This window comes from Sciurus carolinensis, chromosome 7 (genome assembly GCF_902686445.1).
Source record: "Sciurus carolinensis chromosome 7, mSciCar1.2, whole genome shotgun sequence".
Classification (NCBI taxonomy): domain Eukaryota; kingdom Metazoa; phylum Chordata; class Mammalia; order Rodentia; family Sciuridae; genus Sciurus; species Sciurus carolinensis.
Window position 1 is genome coordinate 109,448,847 of NC_062219.1, and position 22,560 is coordinate 109,471,406.

Consider the following 22,560-nt stretch of genomic DNA (forward strand, 5'->3'; position numbering starts at 1 on the left):
AGTGTTTGACAGGTTGAATACCTCCTCCCAAACTCATGTTAAAATATAATTGCCACTATAACAGTAGTAAGAGATAAGGCCTTTAAGGAGTGATTAGGCCATAAGGGCTCCACCTCATGAATAGATTAATGCTGTTATCATGGACTGTGTTCCTGATTTAAAAAGAAAAAAAAAGGATGAGGTTGGCCTGATTTTTTTCCTTCTGCCTATAGCATGCTCACTTGTCCTGCCATGTCATGACACAGTGCCAAGTCTCCTGCCAGATGCCAGTGTCACAATCTTAGACTTCCCAGCCATCAAAAACCCATAAGCTAAATAAACTTATTGATTATAGTTCACCCGGTCTGTAGCATTCTGCTATAATAGCAGAAGATGGGAGGGTTTCGGTTGTGGCTCAGTGGTAGAGCACTCGCCTGGCACGCATGAGGCACTGGTTTCGATGCTCAGCACCACAGTCATTTTTGCCTAACATGATATAGTAAGATTAATTCTTCCTTGGCTTGTTTATAATGTGATTCTAAAGGTTAAAAGCCAACAAATAAAAATAGACAAATAAAATGGTGGTGTTGTGTCCATCTACAACTACAAAGAAAATACTTTAAAAAAAAAGATTTTTAAAAAGACACAATGCAAAGTCACTGAAGGCAGAATTAGAAAGAGAGGTGCCGAGGAGACCCTCTTGAGCAGGTGGAAGTTGACTTCTACCACTGCTTCTGCCTGTGTTCTGAGGGTAAAAGCTCTCAAACATTGTTTTTAACACATAGTAGGAAATTAATTTTACAACAGATGCATACATATGTATGCAATGAAAATGTAAGTTTGTGGAACAATATTTTACCACATGTGATGCACTTTGAAATTTATCTCATGTTTCATTTCATTGGGGGCGGGGCTTGCCTCAACTAACCGCATAGACCTCATAAGCTATGAATGGCCCAAGGCCCTCAATTTTGAAAACTTCATCCTTGGAGCTTTCAAATTTTAGTATATGCAGGCTGCATTTTTTACCTCACTTTGACACCTGTTCATTTTCCTTGTTTTCTTTCATCAACTAGGGGCTTCATCATCTTCCTGGTTTCCCCAGCTAGAAGTCTCAGGACCACTTGGGACTTATTTCTCTTCTTGATCTTTTGTGTCCATTTTGGCCTGGTTTATACCTTCAATCTCTATTCCCATGTCAGTATCCTGGTTTGCATCATTACCTTTCACTTAACAGCCTCCTAATTCATTGCTTGTTTTTGATTTCTCTATTCTCAGTTCATCTTTTTCAGTATAAAATTATCCTCCAAAAATAAGAATACTACTACTCAGTTTAAAAACTCTGATGGCTCTCCATTGCCTATAAATATTTTTCATTCATTCCAAAAGCATTTATTGGGTGACTTGTTGTGTTAGGCTCTATACTTGATGCAGGGGAATAAAAATGATTCCTGCCCTGGAGATGCTCACTGTCCAAACTCAGCTGCATTGCTCAGGGGACTCTTCCAGTAGCCCCAGCTCACCTTTTCTTTCTTACTTTCTTCTCTGTCTCATCCACATACCTGATGCCTCAGTGGAGACCTGGACATCCCCAAGGTGTGCCATTCACTTTGAGACCCATGTGCCTTTGCTCATGCAGTACCATTTTCTACAGAAAGTTCTCTTTTTTTTCCAGATTAACTCTTACTGATTCTTTTTTTTTAAATTTTTACAGACTGCATTTTGATTCATTGTACACAAATGGAGTACAACTTTTAGTTTCTATGGTTGTGCATGATGTAGATTCATAACATTTGTGTAATCATATATGTTATAGGGTAATGATGTCTGTCTCATTCCACCAGCTTTCATACCCCTGCCCCCTCCTCACTGTCATTTTCCTCTATGTAATCTAAAGTTTCTCCATTCTTCTCTTCCCATCCCCCACCCCCATGATGTATCATTATCCACTTATCGGGGAAAACATTCAGCCTTTGTTTTTTTGGGATTGATTTATTTCACTTAGTATGATATTCTCCAATTCCATCCATTTATCTGCAAATGCCATAATATTATTCTTCTTTATGGCTAAATAATATTTCATTGTTTCTTTATCCATTCATCTGTTGAAGGACATCTAGGTTGGTTCCACAATCCAGCTATTGTGAATTGAACTGCTATAAACATTGATGTGGCTGCCTTACTGTAATAGCTAATTTTAAGTCCTTTGGGTATAAACTGAGGAGTGGGGTAACTGGGTCAAAAGGTGGGTCCATTCCAAGTTTTCTGAGGACTCTCCATATTGCTTACTGATTCTTAAAATCCATTTTCTTAGAGAAGTCTTCCTTTTTGCAAGTTTCTAATCTTTAAAAGTTTTAAATATTTATTCAATGTCATCATGCATATAGTTCAAATTGTTCCAAAGTACTGAAGTACTAAAAAAGAAAAATGAGCTCCCCACTTCAGCCCAGTCTAACCCTAACCCCAACTCTAGTCTCATTCCCTAAACTCTTAATGGTTTGTGTTTTAGATTTCTGGTGGATATTATCATATTTCCAGAAGACCCTGCTGTCATTATTTCTTGGTGTACCATCTTAGGTCCTACGTACCTAAAATCTCTTAGGTAAATTAAAGATTTAGTTCATATACATTCTGACCCTTCTACTCCTAATAGAGATCCCTCTCTATGCTGAACCCCCACTGCTCGCTCCTCCTCACCAGATCTTATCGTCCTCTTCTACCCACCAAAGACAGTATCTTCTGACTTTCTACTTTCTAAACTGATCACCTTAGTAACTCAACCTCCTCTCCTTGGCTCTCCACTCCTACATCCTGCTATCTATCCACTTTTACTTGCACATTTAAAAAATCAGTCATTTTTGCCTAACATGGTATAGTGAGATTAATTCTTCCTTGGCTTGTTTATAATGTGATTCTAAAGGTTGAGAATCAAAAAGCAGTACTGCTATGATTCAACTAGAAAACTGTGTCCTGCAGCTGAGCATAGCCTTCTGATCGTACTCCCTTCTCTGGGTTATTTGAAAAATATTCTTGGATTTCAGGTTTAAATGGGGTCTCCTGTTTGAGATAGTCCCAGCAGGTTCAAATCAATCCATTTTAGGGTGTATCAGGACTTTTCTGGATGTTTCCCTCTTGGAATTCCTGGTTTTAATTTTAAATTTATACTTTAAAGTGGAACAATATAGTCTCAATTTTTTTCTATGCATTCTGTCACCATCTAATAGTCTCAAGGGTTTCCACTTACCCCCCACCCCCCAGAGATTCCCAATCATGATGAGCTGCTCTCCAGACCTTCATGCACAAGTGCTATCCTGGGTCTTCACTCTTCTGCTCATTCTGGTTGGAGCAGCTTTTTATTGGATCCCATGCAGTGGATCCCATCCTTGGTTCCCACAGGATCTTTCCTGGGACAATAAACTCACTTTGCTGAACACCCACAGTCTTCTCTATTTACCTACCTTATCCTGCAGATGTGGACTTTTGTCTTATTTATTTGTGAAATGGTACCTGACATGTAGTTGGCCCTCAATAATTAAACCCCCATTGAACCCATTATTCAGTATGTTGATTGAAGCAAAAAGCAATCACTTTTTTTACTTATGTAAACAGTAAAGAAGCATTGCTGTCAATGGGAGATATAGGTAGGAAGTAAGAGATAAGAAGTAGCTCAAACACAACTCCATTTTTTCTTTACTACCCACATCAAACTAACCTAATAATTTGCCTGTGTTGACTTGTCTTTTTAGAATATGAGGAATATTCTTTACTAGTTCCACTTATTAGGATTGCCTGATAAAATACAGGATGCCTAGTTAAATTTGAACTTCAGGTAAACTACAAATAATTTTGTAGAATATGTCCCAAATATTACATAAGACATACTAAAAAGTTCTTTGTTGTTTATGTGAAATTCAAATTCAACTGAGAGTCCTGCATTTTTTGTTTGCTGAATCTGGAAAATCTGGAAACACTATACTGAGCATCTTCTCAAGGTACTAATCCTGACAAATGCCAATCACTCTGGGATCCCTTCCCAGAAAAGTCATCAGATGACTGTGGGAGATGGCATGTTGCTGGCAGTGGGCGAAGTGAACAAAGTATTTCATACTTATTTTTGGGACCTGTCCTCAAAGCCTTGGAAGTCTCCAACTTCTTGATCTGGTCTTAAGATCAATAAAAGGCCTTAGGAGTTCTCTTTGGTAGGGCATAATGTACTCTTTAAGATTAACATTGTGGGGCAATTTATCTCACAGGGGGCTCTACCAAGAAGTACAGTGAAATGTCACTAGGCTGATAGAGTTTCACTTAAATTTTCATTTATTATTACGTTTAAATAAGTCACTACTTCTTTACAGCTGTTAATATTAGATTCCGCATATTGAGTGAATGTTTCCCAAGTTCTAGCTTCTATCCTGAGCAGTTCACATGTAGTGGCATTTCTTTCTCACAATATACTTCTGACTGATTGATTATATGTGTTTTAGGGATGAGAAAACTGAGAGACAGAGATGATAACAAAACTGCCCAAGATCACACCACTAATAAGTGAGAGAAGCAAGCTACAGTCCGAGACTTCTTACTGCAGTCCTAAGAATAAAATCTATCTAAAAAACGTAATCTCCAATTCTGTCACTTAGCCAATGACAAACCACTATTTAAAAAATGCAAACATTTAATAACACCACATATAAATCAAAACCTATTTTACCTACGTTTCTGACTAAAGCTTTAAACGTGTTTGCTTTTAATTTATTAGAAAGTGGATTAGGGAGAAAACATTGGAAAACGAAGGCGTTCCAGTTAAATCTCAAATTTAACTCCAGGTTAAACTGAGCGGTAACATATCCCCTTCTAACACCATTTCCCGCCAACTCACAAATGCATTTTGCAGGAAGAAAGGAGACTGACACCGCGGCGGGCTTTCCAAGCTGGAGCCCAGTCCACACAATTTCTAAAGCCGCGTTCAGTGCGCAATGTACTGACAAGCGGGATGCGCCGGACATTTCAGATTACAGAGGAGCGCGGAGTAATTTAGTGCTGTTTGTGAATTAAGAGAACAAGATGAAACTAATAAGACTGGCTTGATGTGGGTGAGTTAGGCAGGGAGCAGATCTAATGAGAATCTGGTGTGGAACTGGACCTAGGAGCTCAGTACCGTTGGAGGCACTGCGGGGACCCCTCCCGAGGCGGGGGAGGCTCCGGCGGGTCCTGGTTACGGGTTCCCGCGCAGGGGAGAGGAGTGCTGCGTGCGCCCCAAAGGGCTCGAGTGCCGAGCCGCCGCTGTTTGTGCGAGGCGGGCGGCCGCACGCTCCTCCCCGGTCCCTCCTCTCCCGGCGCCGGGGGAGGAGAGGATCAGGCGATAAGGCCGCGCGGTGAGGGCGGAGGGCGCGGTGACCACGGTGATCGTGGATGGCTAGAGGCCCGCAGTGCTGGCGGCGAGAGGCAGTCGAGTTTGGTGTGCTGGAGTCGCGTCCGTCTGCCCAGGGACCCAGGTTTCCGCGAGTAGCTCAGTGCAGCGCCAGGTGAGGAGGGGCCCCGAGGGCGAGCGGAGCCCCAGGAGAGGCGCGGGGAGCGCTCCTCTAAGGCGGCACTGTCGCTGCGCTGATGCGGGGATCCAGGACCGCGACCCGCCCGGGTGGGCTAGGGGGAGCTGCAGAGCGCTCCTGGCTGGTCCTGGGCTCAGAGCCTGACGCCCTCGCTAACAGCGCTAGGATCGTTGGGAGAAGGGTGGCGGATCCCAAGCCTTTTTTTTCCGAGGAAGTAACCCTAAGAATTCAGTGCTAATGGGGAGAACCTGGCTTATCGAAGCGGGAATTTGAGGAATTTTTTTAATCCACAGAGCTCTTACCGGGACGCGCGCGGGCATACACAGACACATACAGGTTTTGAGGAATTTTTCTTTCGGAGCCCAATTTCAAGAAGCCTCTGTAGGAATAAAATTACTAAAACAAAATAATACAGCCCTTGCCTGGAGCATCTCCCTGCCTTCCAGATAAGATAAAGTTTTTTTTGTTTGTTTGTTTGTTTTTTTCCTACCCTGAGTCGGAGGTGAGACCCCTTTTTCAAAAACCTGAGCAAAACCAGAAAATAGAAAACACTGTCTTCCTCATTTACTCCTGGAACTTCTGTAGAAGTTTCTGGAATAGGAGGAATATTTCCCAAAACAGAAAAGTTTGGACTTTCCTTCAGGCCTGTGGGTCTTAGGATTTCTGCACAGGTGCTGAGGGAGGAAGGAGTGGGTGTATCTGACTCATACATAGGGACTTGCCATCCTTTAAGGGCACACAGATTCAGGTTTGGGAGACACATGTTAACAAATCAGTCTTGCACAAATTACCTTTGACCCAAATGAGAATGCCGAGCTAGGAGTCTGGCACGCACGTGAGTAGGAGCTGGAAAATGTATCCCCTGGAGCTTTAACAATCTTGCAGGCTCTGAACCAAATTTGGGGCTAACATTGAACTCTAGGATCAGGGCACTAAGTATTGGCCTAAGCAGTAAGGAGACGACCTTGTGGCCATGAGACACTGCAAAATGTCCAACTTCAGGCAGATTTCCTCAGATAGGGAATTCTAGTGACCTTACAGAACGTAGTCCTGTAGAAGGTGAATAGACAGCCTGCCACTTAGCATTTTCCAGCATGCCCAGGTCAGCACCAGGCCCTTGGGTATTGAGGGTATGTTTCCTCCCCCAGAGATTTGTGCACAAGAAACTCCTGTTGGCCATGTGACTCTTTCTTGAACTGGGCACATCAAACTTGGGGTTGGCAGGAGAGTCTGCCACCACAGACTGTTGCTGCCAGCAGAGCTGCTGAGGCTCTAGACTCAGTAGAGCCACCAAGCACCAGAGTTAGACAAGAGGTTAATCTGGCTCCAACTCTCATTTTGCAATAGAGAAATCCCTTCTGAGGTGTGAAAGGTTTGGCCAGCACCCCAGGGCTTTCTCCTCAAACAGGACTGTCAAATCTGGGCCACGGGTTCTGCGTTTCCCCTCTTGTGCATTGGTCCTGATGTACACACAGGGCCCTAACTATATTTTCTTACCTGGATCTGTTTACACTCAAATACAATTTATTCCTCTCTTTGAGGTCTTTGAGGCTTTCTTGGCATAGAACATTAAGAGAAAAGCTAAGTAGGTAACTGAGAAACTGGAGCAGAAACTATATCTGGGAAGGCCAGGTATAGTTTAGGAGTCCTGTCAATCTGTGTTCCTTTCCCCAGTACCCTCAAAGATAGGAATTTTGTGGAAAGAAAAATGATCAGCTGGTTCTTTATGCTGGGATTTATCTTAAGCCTGATCCCCTGCGCTCCCGTCCCCCATTCATTGAAATTTGAAAGACATTCAGATTGACCCCTGGAGACATTAAGAGGTTTCCATAAAAGTCAAGCATTGAAGAGAAAGTACTCTCAATTTCAAAGGAATTGAAGAGGACCATTTAATTCTAAAGTCATATTGTTCCAGAATTCTGGAAAAGCTTTGTGGTTTGAGGGCATGAGCAGGGGGTTCCCACTGCCTTGCCCTGATAAGCTAGGTGCCTGTGGATATGCCCTCACTTTCGCCTTGCTTAATTTTTTGGAGAAATGACTCATAACACTAAAATCAAACAGGCTAATAAATAAAGGCTTATAGTTTTGTTTTGTTTTGTTTTGTTTTTGAAAGAAATAAACAGCTGAGATGAAGGAAAACACTTATTGTAAGAATACTCATTGAATTAAGTAACTAGCTGATTCCTAGTTGGACTGTGTTTATTCATTCATGTCAAAAATATTTAGAGCATCATCTATGTTCCAGAAATTAAGTATAGAGCAATGATTAAGATACATAAACTGTTATGAAGTTCACATTCTAGAATGAACAGATGAACTTGATGAGTTCATATAGTGGTAAACACTCTTAAGAAAAGTTGAGTGCTGTGGTATAGTGATGTTTTGGGCGGCAGTGGTGGTGCTGATAGTAGTGGTGGTATGTGTGTTGGACAGGTGAGAGGGACCCCGGTTCTTGGATTCAGTTTGGAGGAGAGACTTTTCTGATGGACTTGAGATGAGACAAGACTCCAGGAAGCAGGGCAGATGGTTCTGGCAGAAGGAATCACAAGCACAAAAGTTCTGGGAATAAATGGCATGTATGGGAAGCCCAGTTGGAAGGCCAACATGACCAGGATTAGGTTAGGGAGAATGAGACTTGTAGGAGTAAAGAAGCAGGAAGGGAAGCGGGATCTAGGTCATGCCAAATCACACGCTGGAGCAAACCATTTAGAGTTTATTCTAAGCATAGTGGAATCCAAGAATGGTGTTTCAGCAGAGGCATCGTGTCACAGCTTCACGTTTTTTTATGAAAATGCTGTGGATGCAGTGTGGAGAATGAATTCTAAGAGAAGAAGGGGGAAAAGAGACTAAGTTTATTGATGGTGACCTAAGTTATCGAGGGTGACAGCAGTACATGGCCATAGGCTTCTTTTATGGAGCTAGAGTGGGAAGTTAGTGTTTCTCTGTCTCAAATTTCCCTTCCACACATTGGGGCTGGCATTGGTGTCTAGACCATTTATCCTATAAAAACATAGAAACAATACCCTTAATGTGGGTAGTGTAATATTTATTGCTATTATTATTTGCTAACATTGTGTTACTTTCAGTGCTCTATGCTTCATTTTTACAACTTGCTCTAATAAATTTCAATGTGTACTTTATTCTGTTCCATAAATCTGATTTGTTATACATAAAAATGTTTTTCTCTGTTCAGAGCTTTGAAATCCCTTAACTAAGAGTTACCTAGAAAACATACCATCATAGAATTTCAATATTAGTAATGCTAAGACAATAGCTGGCTTAATTTTAAAAGTTTTAATGTGTTCAGGAAAAATTTAAAAATGGAATATTTGAAGCTGAAGATTGGAAAAACATCAAAAACTCTTTTTTTTCTTTGGACAGATTTGCTTTTGTCCTGGATATGGCTGCATAGATATCTGTGAGTGCAAAGATCTATAGATAATTGAAAATCTACACATGGCAGCAGAATTTCCAGAGAGGACTGTGGACCAGAGTTGAATAGAACTGTTTCCCTTAGTGAAGCATTCTCTCTCACAGGAAACTCTTGAACTTTCCCCAGTTGATCTCTGACTAAGTTTTAGAATCAGGGAAGAGTTTTGAAGTTGTTTACCAACTAGGATGGGGGTGACCTTCTCATGACAGACCTAACTGCCACATGAGGCAACCCCCTGGCTCTTTTGTGACTCACTTTCACGTGCAACTTACAAAAAACGAGATGTGTCTTTTAGAAGAAAACAAGTTCTTCCTCATTAACATTGTATGCAGTGGCAGTGGAAATTTCAGCTCTTCCTGAATTAATGTCCTCTGGGTTTTGCTCATGTGCCAGATGCCATTAGTTAATCATGGGTCACAGTGTGTCTGAATTTCAACTTGAAGTGGCTAGTCTGGTGATTCAAATTGCTGACAACATGTGACTATAAATCTGGGATCTGTACAATTTCTGTTCTGTTAAATCTACCATCAAAATTATATGGCATTGAGGGTCATCTTCAAGTAAGATGTTACAGTCTCTCCATAGGGCCCTAAATCTATTTGGTTCGATGTATACGATGTTTTGAAATGCTCAATTAAATGCAGTTCTTTAAAAATGAGTGGTTTGAAAATGATGAGAAGATCTAATATCATAGAGTTCTCATTCCTGCATGAAAGTCATCAACTACAGTTGAGGGGCAGTTGCCCCTTCTGCCTGGTCCAGTTGGCCACAGTCCCTACAATTCCTGTTCCATTGCTAGGTCTTTTTGACTCATTTAAGTTACCTGGTGGGTGACCCTTGTAGATTTTTAATTTTTAACCTGAGGTTACGACTCTCTAGTCCATCCTGCCCTATCCCACTTTTACCCTCATCCAAAGCAGGGATTCCTATTCTCGTATCCATGCTGGGAGGCCTCAGACCTGTACTTTGCTCCTGTGAGGAAGAAAAAAGAAGGTCAATTGTTGAAGAGCCTCTGTTATTGGAGTTTAACAATCTGGGTACCCACGGGACATATCTAAGACCTTGTGCCCAGAACAGTACCTGTCACGTGCCGTCTGGGTTGTGCATACCCCTCTGTTCCTTCTGAAGCTCTTCATGTGACCTGCTGCCTTGTTCTGTCATAACTACAGTTATTGTTGGGTTATTGTCCTTTTGTATGAGCCTTCATTTGTTAAAATACTTAAAGCCTCAACCAGTGTGATAAGATGTGGTCCAACTGGTACAGAATGCAGTGGGAGGGTGACCTCCCTTTCTCCAAGATGTTATAATTTTGTTATGCAGCTTAAGATGTCTTCATATATATCTTTTGTTGTTGTTAATCCATTATTCTTTTGACTTGTATTTATGGCTTATTTTCTACTTAGATTGTTCCTAAGCATTTACTGCAGAACCCATCACTGTACACTGGCTCTCAACTAATGAGGGTATTTGCTCTCCCAGGGGACTGTGTCATCAACATACTTGGTTGCCACACTGGAGGTCACTATTGGCATCTAGTGGACAGAGGCCAGGAATACTGCTAAACATCCTACAACCCATAGGGCAGCCCCACCCTCCACCATGAATCATCAGTAGCACTGAAGTGGAGAATCTTCTGTAGAATCAGGGCCTAAGTTCAGATCCTGTTTTAGCTACTTCCTCTCTCTGTGACCTTGAACATGTTATTTAACCTCTCTATCTCTGTTTTCTCATCTGTGTATTGAACTCTGAGGACTAAATGTGTTCATTTATATAAAATGCTTAAAATGATGGCTGGTACAGAGTAAATAATCATTATTGCTAACTGCCATACAAACATTATCTTACTTTTCTACCTCACTTTACTGTCTTTGGTTTGTACATAAGACATCAGACAAGTGAATTTGAGAGTTAGAACTCCATTTTTAGTCTTAGCTTTGTGGAATGCATTTGTGTATTTGGATATTTTAGGGAACTGTTAAGAGATCTTCCCAGAACTGCCTTCCCTCTAAGGCCCACGTTATAGTAGCCTCCCCTCCATCTACGGTTACCCATGGTCAAACTGTGGTCAGAAAATATTAAATGGAAAATTTCAACAATAAACAATTCATAAATTTTAAATTGTATTCCATTTTAAAATGTGTGCCATGGTCCCCAGTAGGATGAAATCATGTGCCATCCTGCTATATCCCACCCTGTCCTGCCCGGAAAGTGAATCTTCCCTTTGCCTAGTGTATTCATGTTGTATACACAACTCACCCATTAGTTACTTAGTAACTATCTTGGTTATCAGGTCCACTATCAGGATATTTCAGTGCTTATTTTCAAATAATCTTTATTATATTTTACAATAGCCCCAAATTGCAAATATAGTGATTCAAAGGAGGCATCAGAGTTTAAAACACAAAGGACAGACTGACTCTGGTACTCTGTGGCAAAAGCTGCAGGGTCTGTAGGGAAGAACATAATATATATAGGGTCTGGTACTATCTGTGGTTTCAGGCATCCAGGGTTCCAGGACTTGGAAAGTATCCCTCATGCACAATTAGGGATTACTGTATTATTTTTTCAGATTCATTATTTTCCTCTGTTTGGGGATGTATGTGTCAGGTTTAAAACTGTAGTTCCCATTTGAAGGACATGGATATTGAGTTCCTCTAGTGAAAGAGAATCTTGTTCATTCCCAGTTTCTCTCTCTGCCCCCATCCTCTCTCCTACAGCCCAGTCACTGTGGTCTGCTCTTGTATGACAGTCTGCTGGGGCCAGGCAGAAGTTAGTAATACTACTTTGAATAATAATAATGACAATCCTATAAGGACTTAAAACTCTATAACAAGCCCATGATAAGGCTTATCTTTGACAGATGAGGAGAGAAGCAAAAAGTTAGTAAGAACTTTACTGTGTTCCCCAAGCCAATAAGTAGCAGATTCAGGATTCAAACCTTGGCAGCTGGAAGCTAGAGCCAGATTTCTGAGTCATTATTCTGTCCCAGGGAAATTTTTAAACAGAATATACCTGTGACCTTAACCTTAACCATCATGTAGGCATGAATACATCCAATTCTCAAAAGACCTCTTACTGTCACACACATCATATTGTATATACGGTGTGGGTGTGGGTGTGCGCGTGTGCATGGTTCTTGTGCCTCTGCTGTATTTCATTTGTTAAGGGCAGTGGTTGGTTTTGGTTTTAGTTTTTCGTAATTTTAGGATTCCTGATCCTTTAAGAAGAAGCCACAAACTAAAACTATTCTTTAGAAGCTCTTCACTCACTAGAAGATTAGGAGTATTATAACTGATGTGCCCATGCTAGGTTACCTGAGCATGCAGCCTGGACTGAATCCGAGAGTAAGCTCAGGAACCCCAGCACGGCAGCAAGCTGCACAGTGATCTTAGATAATGTTTATCCCTTATGGCCTTTAAGACATAAAGACATAGGGCATCAGACATCTGGACATATGTATATTAGATACAAATGAGTTCCTGTTTTCCAGATGTGAGTAGAATTAATTTATTTTATTTGCCGCTTTTAAACACTTATAAGTGGCTATTATTAAATTATTTTCACAATTAGGGAACTGCTTCTTATTTTGCTTTTTTGACTGTACCTCTTTCCTGAGGTTGTGAAATGGTTACACAACAGTCGTTATCAACTGTGGGCAAAGTAAGAGGCCTTAGACACTTCTGCAGCAGTCACTCTTTTGAGAGAATGTGAGATTAAGTTCTGCTTCCATTAGCTAACATGGTAGAAATAAAAAGTAATGTTAGAGTTGATATTATGTTTTCCCTTTCCTAGTTTCAATATTAGCAAATGTAGAGTAGGAAATTGTTTTTGAAAAGAATCTTATATCTTAGATGAAGATGGGACATCAGAGTCTAACCCCACCCACGCATTCCTTTTATTTTAGCATTCCTGGCAGGGGACCAGTTAGCAATGTTTGGACAGGTGAAGTAGGCATTATAAATGACCTAAATATCAAAACATTGTTCCTTTTGTCTAGGTGTCTGCCTCCCTATAGACTGTTCTGGAATGAATAAATCTTTCTTCCTTATTAAACAAGGATGTAGTTGCTCCAGCCTTCTCTTAACATCAGCATTTCTTAGCCTCGGCATCTAAACATCTGGGGATATTTCTGCATTGTGAGGGCTGTGTTGTGCTTAGTAGGATACTTAGCAGCATCCCCAGCCTCTACCCAATTAGATGGCAGTAGCAGCCCCCTTTCCAACTGTGACAACCCCAAATCTCTTCAGACCTTCTCTTCTGCCATTCCTATTCCACTTTTAAGGACTCTAGGGTTAATCCATGGTAATCTCTCTATTTTAAGGACAATTGAGATGAACAGCTTTAACTTTATTGCATTCTTTATTTCCCTTTGCCATGTAACACAGCATCTTCACACATTCCAGAGGTTAGAATGAGGGCATTTGGGGGAGTAGAGGAGTTCTGCTCCCTTTCTAAAAATTATTCTCTCTTTCTTTCTTGGGTACTGGGAAGTAAACCCAGAGGCAGTTTATCACTGAGCCACATCCCCAGTCCTTTCTATATTTTATTTTGGGACATGGTCTCACTAAGTTGCTTAGGGCCTCGCTAAATGGTTGGGACTGGCCTCAAATTTGTGATCCCCCTGCCTCAGCCTCCAAATTTGCTGGGATTATAGGCATGTGCCATCATGTCCAGAAAGAATATTTTCTGTTTTGATTCTTTACTAATAACAGAAGAGTTGAGACATGCATGTCCTAGTCTCTTGCCAGGAATGGATTTTACTTGAACAGCTCGTTAGCTCTGGACCGAAATTCCAAATTTGAAACTGACATTTTACTATTTGTTTTGGTTTATCTTTTGCTTAAAAAAAAATAATGCCTAATGAGAACTTAATAGTGATGGACAAAGGGAAATCAGGATTAATGATAGTTATGCTAGATCTCATGCTGAGATTTGAAGAGCAAGTAGCTTTTTAGCAGTAAACTCAAAGTCTACATTTTTTAAAGAAGTGACATCAATTTAAATAGAATGTATGATCTGAGCTTTCATTAAAAGTTCTTTTTGATCATCAGGATTATATTTTCTCTAGTGGTTGAGGAGGCAAAATTGAAGAAAATTATTTTCAGCCTTTACTATTTAAAAATTATTAATTTTTAGTCAGATGTGGTGGTACACTTACAGTCTTTAGGGATACTGAGGCAGGAGGATATCTGGAGCCCATTAGTTCAAGACCAACCTAGGCAACATAGTGAGATTCCCTTTCAAAAAATATTTTAAGTGCATATTCCCACTCACTTAAAATATTAGAAAAGAGAAAAGAGAAAAGTTGATATAAGGATAAAAAATTATCATTAGTTTCTAACTATATAAAACTCTCCAAAGATAAACTTTTCAAAAATTAAAAAAATATTTATTTTGTCTCTCCCCCTCCTCTTCCTCTTCCTCTTCAATTTCATATACCTTTTTCTGGGATCATGGGTAATTCTCTTAATTCTCTACATGATATCTTAATTTAGACTAAACATAAGCACTTCATGATCATACAAAATCTTAATTAAATGAATGTCCTTTAAAATGCTTACTAGAAAAGCAGTACATTTTATTGTAAAAGATGTGAAACAATGGTAAAAATACATTATTGCATGAGTCCATTATCCTTTTTATATCAATTGTCTTTTAGACAATTGATTAGAATTGCATTGTGGACAGTTTTCTCAATTGTAAAGAATTATTTTATACATGTTAATAACAGAATAAAATCCAATTGATGTCATCCTCTAAATGACATTGTAGGGTTTCCACTGTAGGTATATATATGTATACTGTCTCTCTTATAGAGTTGAAATACATATTGTGCTGCACAAAGTTTTTAGATTTCTGTTTCCCTATGTATAAGGTCTTTTTTATGGTAATCCCAAAAATGTAATTAAAAGGTCAGTTAAGGGAATGGACAAGTTAAGTGACATCAGTATATTTGTTTATAAGCCTGACATTGTTTTGTGATATTTTTGGTATTAAAACATAAGCCCTGCCATGTGCCATGACCCACGCCTGTAATCTCAGAAGCTCGAGAGGCTGAGGCAGGAGGATCATGAATTCAAAGCCAGCCTCAACAAAAGCAAGGCACTAAGCAACTCAGTGAGACCCTGTTTCTAAATAAAATGCAAAATAGGGCTGGGGATGTGGCTCAGTGGCTGAGTGCCCCTGAGTTCAATCCCTGGTACCCCGCCCCCCCACAACAAAGCAAAACATTAAAAAAAAAAAAAAAACGCATAAGTCCTGTGTTCCTAGGTTTTTGCCTTACCAGCTGTTGTTCTTTTTGTCCAGTTATGTCTTTTTCAAAGAAAATTTTGTATTTTCATATTGGCCGGTGGTGATGGCTGTGGTAGTGGTTTTCATACATTGTGATTCTGAAGAAAGTTGTATCAAGGGTTCCAAAAGATTCTTCTTGGAGTCTCTAGTTCCAAGAGAATGTCCAAAGTCACCACCAGACTTTTCCGGGTTCTGCCTCTGAAATGTACAGATATTTCTAGCTGATTCATATCCCACACTTGAGGAAAAGGCACTTATTGGTGGAAAGAAAACTTTAAGAGTTAAAGACTTGTTTTTGAAATATTCCTCTATGTTTAGGATTAGAGGCCTCTGTAGTCTTCTCTCACACATCACCAGTGGAAGGGGAAAGAAGCCAGTGTCAAAGGGAGTCAAGGACTTTTGGCTGCTTATAGCAGAGCGTGGTTCAGAAAAGCAAGCTTTGTTTCATTTTGGTAACATGGAAAATGCTTGGTTGTTTACTTAAAATGTATAATACTTTCAAAGAGGACTGGTAATTGTTTGCAATAAAATCACTTCTATTATGAGTGACAAGAGGACAGGTTGAAGGAGAGTTTATCCATTTAAGAAATAATAAAACAGCTGGTATATGAACTAAAGAGAAGTAGATCAAAAACCAGAAGAACCTATTATTACAGGCCCACCAGGCACATAGAACTATAGGAAATTTGAAAGGTGAAGGATATTGAACCTGGGGAAAGAAATGGATGAGAAAAACTTTTAAGTGTGAAAAAGCGACGAGGGAATTAAATGTAAAGTCATTGTGTGGAGGGAGCATGGTGTGTAGGTGCTAAGGAGGCACTGAGGGAAGCTGAAATTGGTGTCCAAAAGATCAGTGTCCCCAGAGCATAGGATGGGGGCAGATAGAGGAGTGCGAAGATAGAGGAGGGGTAAGCACTGGTCCCAAACTAGGTCAGAGCCAAAGGGGAGGGCATATAGCCCCGATGTTCTCTGTTCTCCTTGGAGAAAAATGTTTTCAGCTCTTCTATTTTGAGTGACAAGAGGACAGGTAGAAGGAAAGTTTATCCATTTAAGAATAGAAGACTATAGCTTAGGAGGAAGAGGTGCACTAAGGACTAAGGAAGGGGCTTCCATGAAATCACTGGGACACAAACAGAGCTGGGCATCGCTGTGTTCAAGGGAGAGGCAGAGGCTCCAGACCCTTGACTTTCCATCCCTGAGTCCCCAACAAAATGCATGCATACATGCACACACACCATTGGACTGAGGACACACACCGACACAGTTTTGCAGTGCAGAAGTCATTTCTATGTTAATCCGGCAAACATTCATGGTGCATCAGGTGGGTGACAGGTCCTCACTACTGGGCACAGTGGTACTATTATTAACTGTAGGACAGAAGTCCAAACCTAGATGTTCTGCAAGTGAGGTTTTCTGTGCTGATCTTTTGACCTCCTTCCTCCTGACACCCCTTTCCTAATGTCCTGTACCACACATTTTGCCAATTCCTCAGCTGTAGCAAGCCCTGTTATCACTGTGTCCTCGGTGTGCAATGCCTTCCTTCCTTTCCTGGTGCACCCGGATCATTCTGCTCACACTACTCCTCTTCTGAGGGTCAGCTCCAGTATGACCTCTTTTCCAAAGGCTTTCTATGCCCCCCCCATCCCAGAAATGACCATTCTCCTTGTGCCTGCACTGAATCTATTTCTGTCTAAACATCTCTAACTTAAAATTGCACTTTATAGAACCCATAGCTCCCCCCACACCTTCTCAACACTTCACCAAAGTAGGGCGAAGACACTTCAGAAGCCCCAAGCACTGCAAATGCTACAGATCCTCCTCCTTGGCACGTAGCGTGATATAAAGACAATACTGTGCCAGAAAACAAAGCTCATGTGTATATTGACTTTAGAATAATAACTTGTTTCTAGGTTTTTCTCATTAGAGAAGCTGTAATTTTCCCATCATTTGGACTCCTTATGCACCATTTCTCTACAGGGCTTTAGTGTGCCTGTAGTAGAAACCAGGCATGTGCTCTGTGCTTGGCACGTGGAGGGTACTTAGGAAAGATTTGAATGGATGGGTGTGTTCATGGATAGTCCGTGGATAATCTGAGGCATAGACTACGATGGTACATCATGGAAAAGAAGAAGCTCTGGGACAGAAGAGGAAATAAGTTGCCGTGAGCATTGAGGGGAAGGAGGCAGGTGCTTCTGGCTGGGGAAACCAGGAAGAGCATCATGGAGGAAGATACCCAACTCGACTGATTGGGGAACAAGTTGAAAGCAAGCGTGATGATGTGTCCATGTCCCTGGTGGAATGCGTTAATGAAGGGTCCTCACATCTTTGTAAGACTAAAGCAACACAAAGCAAGCTGTGTGTATAGTGTTAGATGAATCTACTACCCGCTTGGCAAGAGGGCTCTCAGAGTGTTATTTCTCTTAACATAGCTTTCAGCCTTCTTCATTTCCTGGTGTTTGATTTTGTACCATCTCCCACTTGGGTTTATCTGCTTGCCCTTTATGTAGACCAGTGATGCTCAACTGGGGGCAGTTTTACCCTCCAAGGGAAACTTGGCATTGTCTGGAGGCATTTCTGTTTGTCACAGCTTGTGGGGAAGATGCCAAGTACATGTAATCCTACCACTTACATGTAGTCACTGAGATGATATTCCTCTGGGATTTCTGGATTATATTCATCTAGAATTCTTTCTGCCTTTTACTTTGGTAACCATGATTTCCTAGAGAGATTATATTAATCTAGAATATTTTATGGGATTATATTCATCTAGAATTCTGGGATTATATTCATCTAGAATTTTTCTATTTGTGTATGAATTATGTATTTAAAATTAAAACAAGATAGTACTATACAGATTATACACTTCAGAGAATTACTGGACTCTAAAGCCTGTCATTCACATAATTTAGTCAAGTGGTGGTAATGGTACTGCCTAACTCCTCCTTGTGAGGACTTGATACTACATGAAGTAAGGAGCTGGACACTGCTGGTACATAGTAGGTGCTCAACATATGATTGCTGTTTATGTCTCATATCTAGCCTTTTTAATTATCCTTAACTAAACCAGTAATCAAGTTTTGGATTCCCAAGATATGAGTTGAAAGCAGATTTCTTCTCTGCTTTCCTTAGGCATTCCTATTCAATGTTAAAGCAAAACAAAACCAAAATCAACAAGTTGAGACACTGGAAAACCAATCCCAAACCTCTCCTCAGATGCCTGTGATATGTTAATCAGGAGTCATTTGTGGATATTTCCAGAAACAGGCTTCATCAAGTCCTCTCCCTTATCTCAGGGGTTCTTTCTCAGTTTTTTAAAAAATGTAAAACTGGCGCTCACTTGGAACCATACACAGAAGTTCAGCATGGCCTCTGCTCAAGGATCACACACAAACTGGAGAAGCATTCCATAATTTTCTTTTTAAAAAAGAAAGAAATGTAAACTGGCAGACAGAAAAGGAATATCAAAAACTTCTCATTACTTTGTCACACATCAGTGTGCTCAGTTTCAAAAAGAATAAGTAGTTGAGTTTCAGAAGAACATCTTGTCCAGAACTGCCTGTCTCACTTTGAAAACTCCTGAGAAAGGACTGGCTCATATTGCCTCAAGCCAGGGAACGTTAAGTTTCTAGCAGAACAATTTTTGTTTTTAATTGAAATGCAAGAAGAGTTGGCACTCCAAAAATAGAACTATTTGTTCTGTAGGTTTTTTTCACCCTTAGGTGTTATCCATTCCCTCTCTCTTCGAACATGGAAGTGACGTCACAGACCATGCTCTGAAGAACCTGGTTCCTAATGTGTATGTAAGAGTGTGTGTATGGTGGTGATGGAGTTGGAGGTGCCTTCGCTCACTCCTGTCTGAAACTTGGTATTCAGGGGTGCTGGGGAGCCAGAGTGCACCACTGGCCGTGGGAGCTGATTTAGAGGACACTGAAAGTCCTCTTTTCTCCAGAACATTGAAGATCCGACAGGCTACCTGCTGAAGCAATTCTGTGAAGGGAGCCTTGCAGTACTAGGTGCCATGTGCCCTAAAGAAGGGCCTACAGGAGGCATGCTGCTGTGCTGCTGGTGGCCTCTGCTTGCCAAGGTGGGCAGTGTCTTCTTTGGTGCTCTTGAGGAGCCAGGTCCAGAGAAAACCCCCCTTCCTGACTTCAGGGAAACTCTGGGGAGGGTTTTGCCACTGCTAGAACACAGCTGCCTTGCCATCAGCCAGGGCCAGTCTTGGCAAGCGGATAAGCCAGAGGAGATGAGGAAGGGAAAGGAATTTTGTAGCACTGGAAAGATGGAGAGAGGAGAGGGATCTCATTTGGGTTCTTCTGTCACTCAGCACATTGGAATAAAAAAGACCCTCCACGTAGTCTTTTCCATGCCAAAAATCTCACTGGGTAATCTCAGACAGGTTACATAGACTTTCTGTGTTTCACTGACGTCATGCTTCAAGAGGTACAATGCTTCTCTTCTTTGATTCCTATTATACTTTGTAAATAATCTTTCAAGCATTCATTATTGTTGAAAAGTCACACTGCTGGAGATTTTGAAAGCAAAAATTTGATAGACTTTCAAAATCTTTTTATACCAAACATAGTGACTAGTACACAGACATTCTTAAAATTGAGTCAGTGAATTTATGAACAAATGAATATAGGGAATACAAGTGAACCAGGCAGTCAGTAAATTATTTAGAAGATTAAAGATCAGATCAGATATCACAATGACATGGCAATGATAAAACTAAACAAATGGTACCATTGTCCCATTGAGGCCATTTCCAAACACTGCTTTCTGGGATTGGTTGTATCAGATGCTAGACCAACATTCAGAGGATAGTAGATCTGGGTATCCAAGAGCCTTTGTAGTAGCTGCACAAGGGCAGGCTGGAACCCTGTGTGCCATCTCACCTGGCCTTATTTCTGCACTGCTCCACTCTGAGGACCCAGGATGAGGATTCCAACCCTGATCTGATTGGAAATGTGGAGACAACAGAGCACCCCAGTTCTGCTTGGAGGACTTGGGGAATCCTATCCAGTAGTTGGCACTCCGTGTTGCTTCTTGGGGTTACTGATGGGAAAGATGTAATGAACACCAAGAAACTGTGGGCAAGCTGAACTTTGATTAGAGTAAGTTACTAAAAATCAACATTAATTTCCTTATATGTTTCACTTTGTCGTCCTCTTCTCTCCTCATTGATTACCCTCATTGATCTTCCAGATGAGCTGAATGGCTCTCCTCTTATTCAGTCACAGGCTAAAAGCATAAGGGATGGAATTTTATACAGCCCTCTACTCATGTTCCTATAAATACTTCCTGTGGGTGATGTGATCTATGAAAAGCCCAGTTGTGAGAGTCTAATGGAGGGTTAACCATGGAAGCTGGTAAGCAAATAGCCTGGCTTCAGGTTAACAAACAGGCTGTTGCTTATTTGGAAAGTCCAGTAGCTTTTCCTCTGGATTCACACTCAGTCCTCTGCAGTTTCCCAGGTCTAGCAAGCTGCTCCACGAATATAAAGTGGGGTGGAAATGCTGAGACAGATTTTCATCTCTTTAGAGAACAATGTCCAACTCTTCAAGTCATCCTCTTGATACAGGAAGCAGTTTCTAAACACCACGGCATCATTTAAATTATTGTCTTGTGTATTCGTTTTAGGAGATTATAGTTTTAGAGCAAACAAAAGCAGACACTACTCCAGTTGGTATGTTTCAGTTAAAAAATAGGGACTGAGACATTCTGGGTATGAGCCTGTCCTCTAGCACTTCCAGCTGTGGGATTTGGACAAATCAACTAGATTCTCCTAGTCTTGATTTCCTCACCTTTGGAATGGGGAAAAGTAAACTTCTTTCATGGATTGTTCTGATGATGATTAAAAAGGAAACTTGGTGCCAGGAATTGTGCAAAATGCTGGGCATGCAATGAACCTTCCAATTTTGCTTATATCATTATTCATTTGGTGAATGAACTTCTTTGAGTAACTCCTAGTGTGATTTCAAAACATCATGACCAATTAAGAATGAAAAGATATCTCTTCCATTTTATCAAAATAATAAGTTGGATATATAATATGAAGTTTTATAAACAAATTTTAAAACTCTGTATTTATATTTGTATATTTATGTATATGCACTTCCCTGTGTTTACTGTGTATGTGCATGTACTCAAGCATCTGGAAAAAATCTGTTAGCAGGAAATTATCAGTGAAGGGACAACTCAATATTTGATTCACTTTATCCTGTCATGTTTGCATGTTTGAAATCATGTATTAACCTTATAATAAAATTAAGTATAATACCAAAAAAAGACAAAATATAATCTACCGAAATGAAATAATTTTAAAAAGTTGCACTATGCTTACTCTTTTCTGACCAACAAAAAAAGATATTAGATAAGAAAATACAGTGACTCCACATAGCCTGAGAAACTTAGGCCTCAAGTGACAATTTCCCCATCTATCCCATCTGGGACTGTTTTACTTTCTACGATGATAGTTGATCTTGCCATAGCCCATCTACTCTGAAATCTTTCTTTCTGAATTCTGTTGTTCTCTGAATTTGTACCATATCATTTAGGAATTGTCAAATGCCTCTGTAATTTGCTTTCTTCCTATATTATATGTGCTAGACCTCTCTCTAAAATCCAATTATAAGCTCTTTTAGGGCAACTATTGCATTAAAATTTCCAGTATTTACCACAGTTGTTGCCACACAGGGTGTATACAGTAAGTTTTTAATAAATACCCTTTGATTGAATGTCTGAGGTCTGGTATCAGGATGGCCATGCTGTGCCATAACCATGTTCATATAATAGCAACCTGGAAATTTCAGTGGCTTAACACAACAAGAGTTTATTTCCGGTCTGTAAAAGATTCCTGTGCATTGGCAGGGACTTTTCTTTATCCAGTCACTAGGGATCTAGGCTTCCTCTACCTCAAGACCCCCATTTACCAGCACCTGACCTCCGATTGGTTTTATTGGGCAAAGGAACAGATGGAGAAGACACACTGACTCTCAGGAGACTTGGAACACTTCTGTTGAGATTTCCATTAATTGGGAATTAGTTGCATTCTGAGACTGTTGCCCCAGCCCAGCCACAGGGGGAGACCAGGACATGTAGGGAAACATATAGATATTTGGGAGCACTAATTGTCCTACCACATGTCTGTATTGTATCTTCTACAAAACAATTGCATCAACTAGTTAATATCAGCAGGACCTATAACTCACATATGAAACTTAGCTCAGACTGTGTTAATAACCACATTTCAGAAACTACTAGGATTCAAGGTTTATTTACACAACAGGCATTTATTGAGTGCCTACTATG

At 40.6% G+C, this 22,560-nt stretch overlaps 1 protein-coding gene and 1 non-coding gene across 4 annotated transcripts in view; both read left to right on the top strand.

Annotated features, from left to right (window-relative positions):
- Window positions 1–5,254: 5,254 nt before the first annotated feature.
- Pla2g7 (phospholipase A2 group VII) overlaps window positions 5,255–22,560 on the top strand; it is a 35,533-nt gene continuing 18,227 nt past the window's right edge. The window contains exons 1-2 of one of the 3 annotated variants that reach the window (XM_047559374.1): window positions 5,255–5,501; window positions 5,819–5,861. The gene's annotated coding sequence lies outside the window, so the exon portion shown is untranslated. The remainder of the gene's footprint in view (window positions 5,502–5,818; window positions 5,862–22,560) is intronic. The other 2 variants (XM_047559376.1, XM_047559373.1) reach the window with 2 other exon arrangements.
- On the top strand, window positions 18,559–18,663 carry LOC124989795 (U6 spliceosomal RNA). The gene has a single exon (XR_007109620.1). It is a non-coding gene; the product is annotated as a U6 spliceosomal RNA (small nuclear RNA).